The sequence below is a fragment of the Brassica napus genome, chromosome C4 (genome assembly GCF_020379485.1).
Source record: "Brassica napus cultivar Da-Ae chromosome C4, Da-Ae, whole genome shotgun sequence".
NCBI lineage: Eukaryota > Viridiplantae > Streptophyta > Magnoliopsida > Brassicales > Brassicaceae > Brassica > Brassica napus.
In genome coordinates, this window is record NC_063447.1 from 23,186,133 (window position 1) to 23,196,444 (window position 10,312).

Sequence of the window (10,312 nt, forward strand, 5' to 3'; positions counted from 1 at the left end):
TACTGCCGCTAGGCCACCTGATGTTCTCAAAACTGTATAGGTTGAACTTTTTATAGTGACTGGGCTCACCCCGAAGGGCCACCTCGCCAGAAATCCCCGTAGAGATTTTTTAGCTAACTCAGTACCACCCCGCTTTCCCCGAGTATCGAACTGGCGACCTCGGGTAGTCGTGTGTGAGAAACGTTCAGTACTGCCGCTAGGCCACCTGACGTTCTCGAATTAACTATTGAAAAAAGTACTAAAGATTAACCCAACTGTAATAATATATGTTTGCTTCATGATTGAACTATTTTGGTCTTTGACATTGACAATACCATCAAGAACTTGGCGTGTTTTCTTCTCGGAATGTAAGGCTCTGTCTTTTTGTCTTTAACCATTTTTCTTAACTTCTTCTTTTTATGAAGGAAGTTATTCAAATTAACATCTACTAGACCCTGATCCGCGCGCCAGCACGGTTATGAATTTTCGGTTTTTGATTATTTAATTTATTAAATGATCTATTTGTAATATTTGATCATATTATGTTCACTAAATAAATATTTTTTTGCATCTTAAACTATCTATTTTTTGACGAATGTGTGATATCATATAAAAATTTAAGTATATAGAGTTAATTAAAAAATTGTAAAAACATAATTTTTTTCTTTCGTATGCGATATCATATAAACAATGACCCGCCCAGTTAACAGAAATCATGATTTCTTTCATGCGTGATTTTTTTTATTTGAATCATTTCGTAAAAAATATATTAAATTGTACATATTTTAATTAGAATATTTTTAAATATCTTTACCTTTTTATTTGAAATGCAACTCAATATTTTTTAAAAACAATTATAACAAAACCTTTGAAAAATATTTTTAGACGTTTTTTGAAAAATCTGAAAATTAACATTTTAAATTATAGCTATCCTAAAATATGATTAGTTTTGATGTAAACGAAAACTAAAATTATGTCAAAATAATTATATTCAATGATAATAACAATTTAAGTTGATTTTTTTTTTTAAAAAATATATATATATACAAAAAAATATTGTTAGAAAGAAATATTCATTCATCTTTCAAATATAAAATGAAAATATTATAACTAAATAATAAAAATTATAAATAAAAGCCATAAATTTAGCAAACGACAAATGAGTTATATTATGCTAAAATTTTGTTTAAATTTATACTACCGATACGATCAAATACCATATAACTTTTTAAAAAACATATCCATTCTTAAATATTTTTTGAATAAATAATAATTTTTAAATTTAATCAATTGAAAAATAATACCCGTACGATTATGTGGGTTAAAATCTAGTTTTATTGATGCATGTTATATATTAGTGCTGCAAGTTTTAGATAACATTTTAATGATGCACGTTTTGAAAAATCTTCATTATTAAAATTATGCACGCAAAGATAACTTATGAGTTTTTTTTGTTGATTAAATGACATTACGTCCAAATTCATTTAAAGATATTTCATTAATGTAACTGAAAAAGACAATCAATAAAATAGGTAGTTTAAATTCATTTAAGGATATTTAATTAATATAACTAAAAAGACAAGAAATAAAATAGATAATTTAAATTTATTTAAGGATATTTCATTAATGTAACTGAAAAAGACAAACAAAAAAATAGGAAGTTTAATTAATGAAGTAAGAACATTTTCAAATGGGTACTTCTCTTTTAATAATATAGATGCACCGATTAATTAATAAACTAATACATGTGACAAAATGTCCATAGGAACTAGTATTATTGATAGTTCGCCCTAGCCGCTCCTCTCAGACACGATTCTCGAGATGAACTTATTTTTTCACTAACTAGTGGCGGTGGATTTCGAGATCGCCGACGTCAAGACTCTTCAACTTCCCTTTGCTACATCTTTGTCTCTTTTTTTTTCATTGACTTCGCATTCCTTGTTCTTCTGTTTCTTACCTTTTTGGTGAGAGATCTATGACAAGCTGGTTTTCGAGGCTTGAAGCGGAGAAGCAGCTTAGTGGATCCGTTCCTCTCGGCGTTATTATCTACTTGGCTTATCATTCTCTCGTCGAACTAACAAATCCTCAAAGTCAATGCTGCTCACTGCAGCTCGGGTTCAAGCTGTCAAGAAACTCAAGGAGTTATGAAAGTGTTTCTTGTTATTTATCAAAAGAGGCGTAGCCTACATACACAACATGTACAACGACGTACACGGTAAACCTATTTACAAGTTAAGTGGGCCTCGTATGTGGCCCAATATCTCCTCTCAAGGTAGAGTGTGAAGGTTACAAACACCCAACTTGATAAGAAAATCTTCAAATTCCCGACGTCCCAACGCTTTGGTCATGATGTCAGCTAACTGCAATTTTGTTGAGACATGCTTCGTAGCAATAAGGCCTTTGATGATCTCATCCCGTATAAAATGACAGTCCATACCAACTTGCTTGGTCCGAGCATGATAGACAGGGTTAGCGGCAAGATTGATAGCAGATAAACTGTCTGAGTAGAGTGGTATCGGTCCTGAGCGGTCAATTCCAAAGGAAGGAAGGAGTTCTTGGATCCATATCAGCTCACAAACTGTGTCTCCCATTGCCATGTATTCAGCTTCCGCCGAAGAACGAGAGACGCGATCTTCTTTCATTGTTTTCCAAGACAATGGCGAGCCTCCCAATTGTATGAACCAACCAGTGAGAGATCTACGCGGTAGTGGACAAGCACCCCAATCAGCATCACACCAAGCAGTGAGTTTCAACTTCGTATTAGGTCGAAAAAGTATGCCTTGCCCTAGACTATTTTTTAAGTACCTCACAAACCTGATCGCATCATTCCAATGTTCAGACCTCGGAGAACCCATGAACTATGAGAGTATGTGAATGGGATAAGACAGTTATGGACGTGTGGTGCCAAGATAAATCAGTTTTCCAATCAAGTGTCGATAACTGGTCGGGTCAGAAAGTAATTCCCCATCAGCCAGAGCTAATTTGTGGTTATGCTCTAAGGGAAACGAGACAGGTTTGACTCCCAGGAGTCTTGTTTCAGATATCAAATCAAGTGCATATTTTCGTTGGCAAAAGTATATACCTGAGGGATTTCGAGCTACTTCGATGCCAAGGAAATAGCGAAGAATACCCAAGTGATTCATGTGAAAACAAGAGCTCAGATATTCCTTAAAATCAGCAATAACAGTAACTGAGTTTCCAGTAATGATCAGGTCGTCTATGTAAACCAGAACATGAATAGTGGTGTGTTCCGTTGCATAGACGAACAAGGAGTAATCCAAATTGTTTTGTGCAAAGGCATAGTCCATTAAAGCCGAAGTTAGTTTTGCAAACCAACAGCGAGGAGCCTGTTTCAACCCATAGAGGGACTTGTGTAATTGACAAACCTGAGTTTTATCAGCTGTCTAGAACCCCAGAGGAAATTCCATATACACTTCTTCTTCGAGATCACTGTGAAGAAAAGCATTGTGCACGTCCATTTGGTGCACCTCCCAATCACGGGAAGCAACTAGTTGTAGAAAATCTCGTATGGTTACCATTTTTGCAACAGGCGCGAAGGTTTCGCTGTAGTCAACCCCCTCTGTTTGGTTATTTCCACACACCACCAGACGAGCTTTGTAGCGTGATAGTGTACCGTCGGCGTTAAATTTCAATTTGAAAACCCACTTACAGTTCAAAGCCTTCTTCCCAGCCGGTAAGGTAACAACAGTCCATGTTCCACTGTCCTCGCAAGCTACTATCTCGTCAGTGACAGCATCACGCCAATGTTCATGAAGAAAAGCTTCTTTGTAACTCTTTGGCTCCACTGCCAAGGCGATGGATTGTGTAAAAATGTAGTGACGTAATCTGCTAATTTTGTTGGAGCCTTCTTCATTTTTTTTCCGCGACCAAGAATCTAAGTTTCAACAGGTTCAGCGATCGTTGCAATTGGTTCTTGAACAGTTTCAGCAGGCGTGTTTGGTTACAGTACCACAGCCGGAGGAATTTGTTCAGAAACAGCCTCAGGTTCTGAAGATGATGAAGACGGAGTAGTTGGTGTCTCATCAGTCGTTGGTAACACTTGTTGTTCATCAGTCAGAACCTGTGTGTTCTCAATCTCATCATCATCAGCAGAATAGTTATTCAGAGGGGATGAAGAGAGCGAAGGAGAAGAGTGGTGAGGTTCCGTAAATGGAAATTCAGACTCGTTGAAAACAATATCTCTTGAAACTGAAACCTTTCTTGTATCAAGGTTGTAGACTCTCCATCCTTTCTTATTGAAAGGATATCCAGTGAAAACTGATCGATTACCTCTTTGCTCGAACTTGTTACCACCATGTTTTTGGTTATGGACGTAACACAAGCAACCAAAACACGGAGATGACTCATCGGCGGAGGTCTCTTGTAAACCAGTTCAAATGGCATACTCCATTGAGCAGTTTCGTTGGAGTACGATTTTTGAGATAACCAGCTGCAAGTGAAATCCGACTGGAAGCTGAGCCTGAAATCTGAGAGCACGAGCAGTGTTAAGGATATGCCGGTGTTTTCTTTCGACTTTTCCATTCTGCTGAGGAGTTTCAACACAAGAAGTCTCATGTATTATTCCGCGTTCAGTGAAAAAATCTGTCAGACAAACGAACTCATAACCGTTATCATTCGTATAGCACTAATCTTTGTTTCAAACTGCCTGTCCACAAGGGCGATGAAGTTCTTTAGATGTGTTGGTGCTTCTCTTTTATTCGGAAGAAGGTATATCCAAACCGCACGAGAATAGAGATGGTAATCATGGACTTGGACCACGGGCCTGGCCCGTAAACTACTGTCGCGGGACGGTATTGGGACGAGGTTTTCTAGGCCCGTAAATTTGCGGGTCTCGCGGGACGGGTCTTTGAAGAACTGGGCCTTTTGCGGGATGGGCCGAAACGGGTCATGCGGGATTACATGGACCCGCATTTTTTTTTTCATTTCTTATTTTACTTGAAAAAACGAGAGAGAGAGAGAGAGTGTGAGAAGAAAGCGATTCTTGTGACTTTTCCCCCATAAAACATAAGGAGTTCCGGCGATGATGATTCAAGATTCAGTGATGATGATTCGAGATCCGGCGATGACGACTCCATCTCTAGCGATGACGATTCAAGCTCTGGTGGTGTTTTGATTTGGTTTTCTCTTTTTATTACACACAACTATGAATTGCTTTATTACAATGTGAGATTTCTTGTTTAAGTTATTAGTTTTGTTTTCAGTACTGTGAAATGGCGTTTTCTTAAATTAAATTTGGTTACAATGATGTTGTTTAGGATAAAAGTTAGTTGTATATCATGTCACTTGTATAATTTGACAAAGTGATTCACAAATTTTTTTTTTTGAAATCCAAAGAATTACAAAGAGAGATAGTTTGATGAAAACATACAACACTTGAGCCAAGTTATTACAAAGACAACAACTCAATCAGATTCAAAATTAATAAAATCTTATGCTGATAACAAAAAAAAGACTTTAACTCAAGAATGCTAGCACAAACAGAGCTTTATGGCATTGATTTTGATAAGGCTGTAGTGAAGCTTAATGAGCTCTCTTCAACTCTCTTACACAACTCTTCCACTTAAACATTCATGAAGAAAGCTGTAGTAGGCGGTTTGATAAGGAGGCATCCCGCGGGACGGCCCGCAAAGGCCTATATGTTATGTGGTACGGGTTTGGGCCGGCATTCTGAGGACCGCAGCCCGCACGGGACATGCCTGCTGTAACCCGCTCGATGACTAACCCGCCGCGGTACGGGACGGGATGAGTAAACCTGTTTGACATCTATACGCGAGAATAATCATCAAGTATGGTGATAAATTAAGTTGAACCACATAGTGACTTGCTCCTATAAGGACCCCAAAGATCGCAATGAATGAGTTCAAAAGCAAAAGACGTCTTATTAATACTTGTAGAAAAAGAATCATGTGTTTGCTTCGCACGAATACAAATATCATAAGTCTTTGAATTAAAACCAAAATTACTGAAATCAGAAAACTGCAACATCTCCATAGTCTTAGAGGATGGATGACCGAGACAACGCTGCGAGACATCAGCAGACGAGTCCAACGATCCCTCAATCGCAGTCACAACTTCCATGCTGATATCTTGCATATTTACATCATTTTAAGTCTCCAATTTGCACATATTGATCATATAGATTAGGAATTTAGCATCTTTAGGATCCATATTGCATTCATATGTCTTAATCAGGTAATGGAGTATCTCATAGAGTGATTGGAGGTGTTTAGAAGCATTGTGGTTCAAAAAAGAGATGAAGAATGAAGTTTGGTCGAGTTGATATGATTACAACGCGGGTTGTACCACGCGGGTTCACTAACCCGCTTGACATGAAGCATCAGAGAGCTCCGACGCGGGTTGGATCACGCGGAGAGTCGCACCCGCGCATACGAGAATGAAGCCGCTCGACGTCTTGACGCGGGTTCCCTTACCCGCGTTGTCGAGGTGAAGTCGTCGACGAAGTCACGCGGGATGAGCGACGCAGAGTCCTTTACCTACTCGCACGAACTGCGCTTAGTGACGTCTTGACGCGGGTTGAGGCACGCGGGTTCCCTTACCCGCATTGTCGAAGTGAAGTCGTCGACGAAGTCACGCGGGATGAGCGACGCGGAGTCCTTTACCCGCTTTCACGAACTGCAGGCGTAGCGACGGTCCGACGCGGGGAGTGTGACGCGGGTCGGATCCGATCGTCTCTACCCGAGTCGAAACTTATCTTTAGTCGAATTTTAATGTTTTTAAAGGGCTTTTTAGACTTTTGAAGGTTTACCAAAGACATATAAATACTCTTGTAATCCCAAAGTTGGGACTTATTTTGTTTTCTATCTAATCAAAAAGGAACCTTTAGGTAAAAAAAATATAATCTTGATCATTATCCTTTGTGATTGCTTTGTTGATTTGATCACCAATCATGATTAACACCAAATCATCATTGATTCTTGGGTTTATCATGAAGATTAGTGAGTAGTCATAGTTGGATTCATGGGTTAGGGAGACTAAGGGTGATTAGGTTAAATCTAAGGTGTTGTAGCACATATCCATCTTGTTCCTTGCTAGTAAGGTGCTTTAATGCAATTTTAGAGTTGACCTTTCTAAAGTTGAGCCTTAGGCATTTCACACCCGATAGGTGTTCGATGAAATGCCTGAACCAACTCTACTATGCTTTTAACACTCTTTACCAAAGAGATTTGATGTTAAAGGTGTTAAGATGGCTAATGGACATGAAATTAATGATTGCTTAGATAATATTCAACCAAAGAGATTTGATGCTTGAGTTATCTTAGTGAATGAGCATTCATCTAGAGATAGAGTTTGTTTAGGATTGTGTCTAGATTTAAGGTTAATAGATTGATTGAAAGATACCACCTTTAGATTGAAACTTGATCACCCAAGGTCAATTCCCTTAGCCCATGAGTTTTCCCATCTCATAAGAAATGAAAGCTTTGTTCTTTATTGCATTTTAGTAGTATTCTAGTTCAAAATCATCTCACCAATTGATAGCACTTAGATTAAGCATGGTCATGCATTCCCTTTGCTTTAGAATCATTTAGGATTGGTTTGACAATCTTTTATATTACAACATTTGATTAGGAGCCTTGAAAACTCCTAACATCAAATTGGCGCCGTTGCCAAATTCTAAGTTGATTGTGACATTGGGATTTAGTCACTTGCTTGAAACTAAGTAAATTTTTGTTTAATTGTGTTATTGCTTCTCTTTCTTTTTCTCCCTTTGCATTTCAGGTGTATGATCACAAGAAGCAGAGGTACAACAAACCTAGTTTCAAGAGTGGAAGACATTAGAGCACTTGAGAGGGAGATTGCAAGACAGAGAAGAGAAGTAGAGCAACATGTTCACTTGCAAAGGTTAGGATTTGATATGGAGAATCTGCCTCAAGATGGTGATGCCCTAGGGGGCATTGATCCAAGAGCTGATCACCTTCGACCACATCGCCAGCCACAACATCCACCGCGCCAAGCTCGTGCCATTGGAGCCTATGATCAACCTCACATTAATGGTCATAGGTTGGGAATCAGAGCACCACCAGTGGAGAACAACAACTTTGAGATCAAGTCAGGGCTGCTCAACACCATAGAGAACAACAAGTATCATGGCCTTGCTGCTGAAGACCCTTTTGATCACTTGTACAAGTTTGATAAATATTGTGGCTTGTCCAAGACAAATGGTGTTTCTGAAGATGCTTTCAAGTTAAAGCTGTTCCCTTTCTCTTTGGGAGCAAGGCACACCAGTGGGAGAAGACTCTCCCAAGTGACACTGTCACTACTTGGGAAGAGTGTAAGAGAGCTTTCCTAGACAAGTTCTTCTCTACTTCAAGATCAGCTAAGATCAGGAATGAAATCTCTGGGTTTCAACAGAAAGGTCTAGAGAGCTTCAGTGAAGCATGAGAGAGGTTCAAGGGCTACTGTTCTCAATGTCCTCATCATGGTTTCAGCAAGGAGAGTTTGCTTAGAACCTTCTATAGAGGAGCTCTACCACAGTGCAGAAACAGGCTTGATACTGCCAGCAATGGTTTCTTCTTGGGAAGAACTGAGGAAGAGGCAGAAGAGCTAGTAGAGAACATGGCCAAGAGTGACTCGGTCTACAGTAAGGAGCATGATAGGGTCAACAGAAGTGATGATCAGAAGACAAAGAAAGAGATCAAGTCCTTGCAAGAGAAGATGGATTTGCTTCTTTCCAACCAAGCTAAACAGGAACATATGAACTTTGTGGGTGGACCTAGTCAAGAGGTTCCTCCTAAGGTCAATGAGGTCGATGGTTTGAAAGGCCAAGAAGAGTTATGCTTCATCAACAACAATGGTACTTGGTACAGGAAGGAACCGAACTTTCAGTACAACAACTACCAGCAAAGGTCTTACTCCAACAACCAACAAGGAGGATACCAACCAAAGCAGAACACTCAGCAAGGGAGCTATCAGCCGAGGCAAAACATCGCTCAAGGTTTCAACAATCACAGCAATCAGTCTACTCAAGCTCAAAGAAGTTCTTCACAAGCTCCAACTTCAGATACAAGTGTGGATTCAATGTTCAAGAAACTCTTAGATTTTCAGGCAAAGAATGAGAAAACAATGGGCTATGAGTTCAAGAACATTCACTCCAAGATTGATGGAAGCTACAATGAGCTCAACAACAAGATCCGTAATTTGGAGAACCAGTTTACTTCTATGAACTCTCAGCCAACTCGACAACAAGGGTCATTACCTGGAAAGCTAGAGCAAAATCCCAAGGAAACAATGAAAGCAATCACCCTACGGAGTGGTAGAGAGTTGCCTCCAAGAGTTCTCACCAAGGATGGTGAAAAACAAGGTGAGGAGGTGGCCATCAACATTGATGATGAAGTGGTGATTGTAGATGAGAAGGTTGATGAAGAGATTCTGGAAAAGATTGTTGAAGCTAAGGGTAAAGGGAAGGTTGGAGAGGAGAAGAGAACAGTGAAACATAGTGAAACAGCTACTCCATCGAAGGAATGTGAAACAGCTACTCCAACGAAGGAATCCTCTTTTGTTCCTCCTCCCTATGAGCCAAAGCTGCCATTCCCTGGAAGATTCTAAAGACAACTATTGGAGAAGTACAAGGCACTATTTGAGAAACAAATGAGTGAAGTTCAGGTCACAATGCCCATCATTGATGCTTTCATGTTGGTCCCCCAGTACATCAAATTCTTGAAAGATGTTGTAGCTGCAAAGAATAAAGAGATGGGGGGCATGATGATCCTTACCCACGAGTGCAGCGCCATTATCCAGAGGTTAGATGTTCCAAGAAAGCTAGTGGATCCAGGATGTTTCACCTTACCTTGTGCTCCAGGACCCATGGTGTTTGAGCGGTGTCTGTGCGATCTTGGAGCTAGTGTCAGCTTGATGCCTTTGTCTGAAGCTTGGATTTACTCAATACAAGAAGTGTAAACTCTCTTTGGTGTTGGCTGATAGATCAGTGAAGAGGATTTACTCAATACAAGAAGTGTAAACTCTCTTTGGTGTTGGCTGATAGATCAGTGAAGATTCCTGTTGGTATCTTAGAAGACCTTCCCTTGATGGTTGGTAACTTTGAGATCTCTACTGATTTTGTTGCGTTGGAGATGGGAGAGGAAGCCCAAGACCCTTTGATCCTTGGAAGACCATTCTTAGCCACAACAGGAGCTATTGTGAATGTTAAACAAGGAAAGATTGATCTTCATCTTAGAAAAGGGAACATCCTCCACTTTGACATCAATGAAGCAATGAAGAGGCCAGCCATCCAGAACCAAGTTTTCTACATAGATGAAATGGATGCTCTAGCTGATGAGCTTCTAGAGGATTTGGC

The 10,312-nt window shown here is 39.6% G+C and overlaps 1 non-coding gene across 1 annotated transcript; it reads right to left on the reverse strand.

Moving 5' to 3' along the window:
* Positions 1–8,337: 8,337 nt before the first annotated feature.
* Positions 8,338–8,444, reverse strand: LOC125586518. The gene has a single exon (XR_007323050.1). It is a non-coding gene; the product is annotated as a small nucleolar RNA R71 (small nucleolar RNA).
* Positions 8,445–10,312: the final 1,868 nt, after the last annotated feature.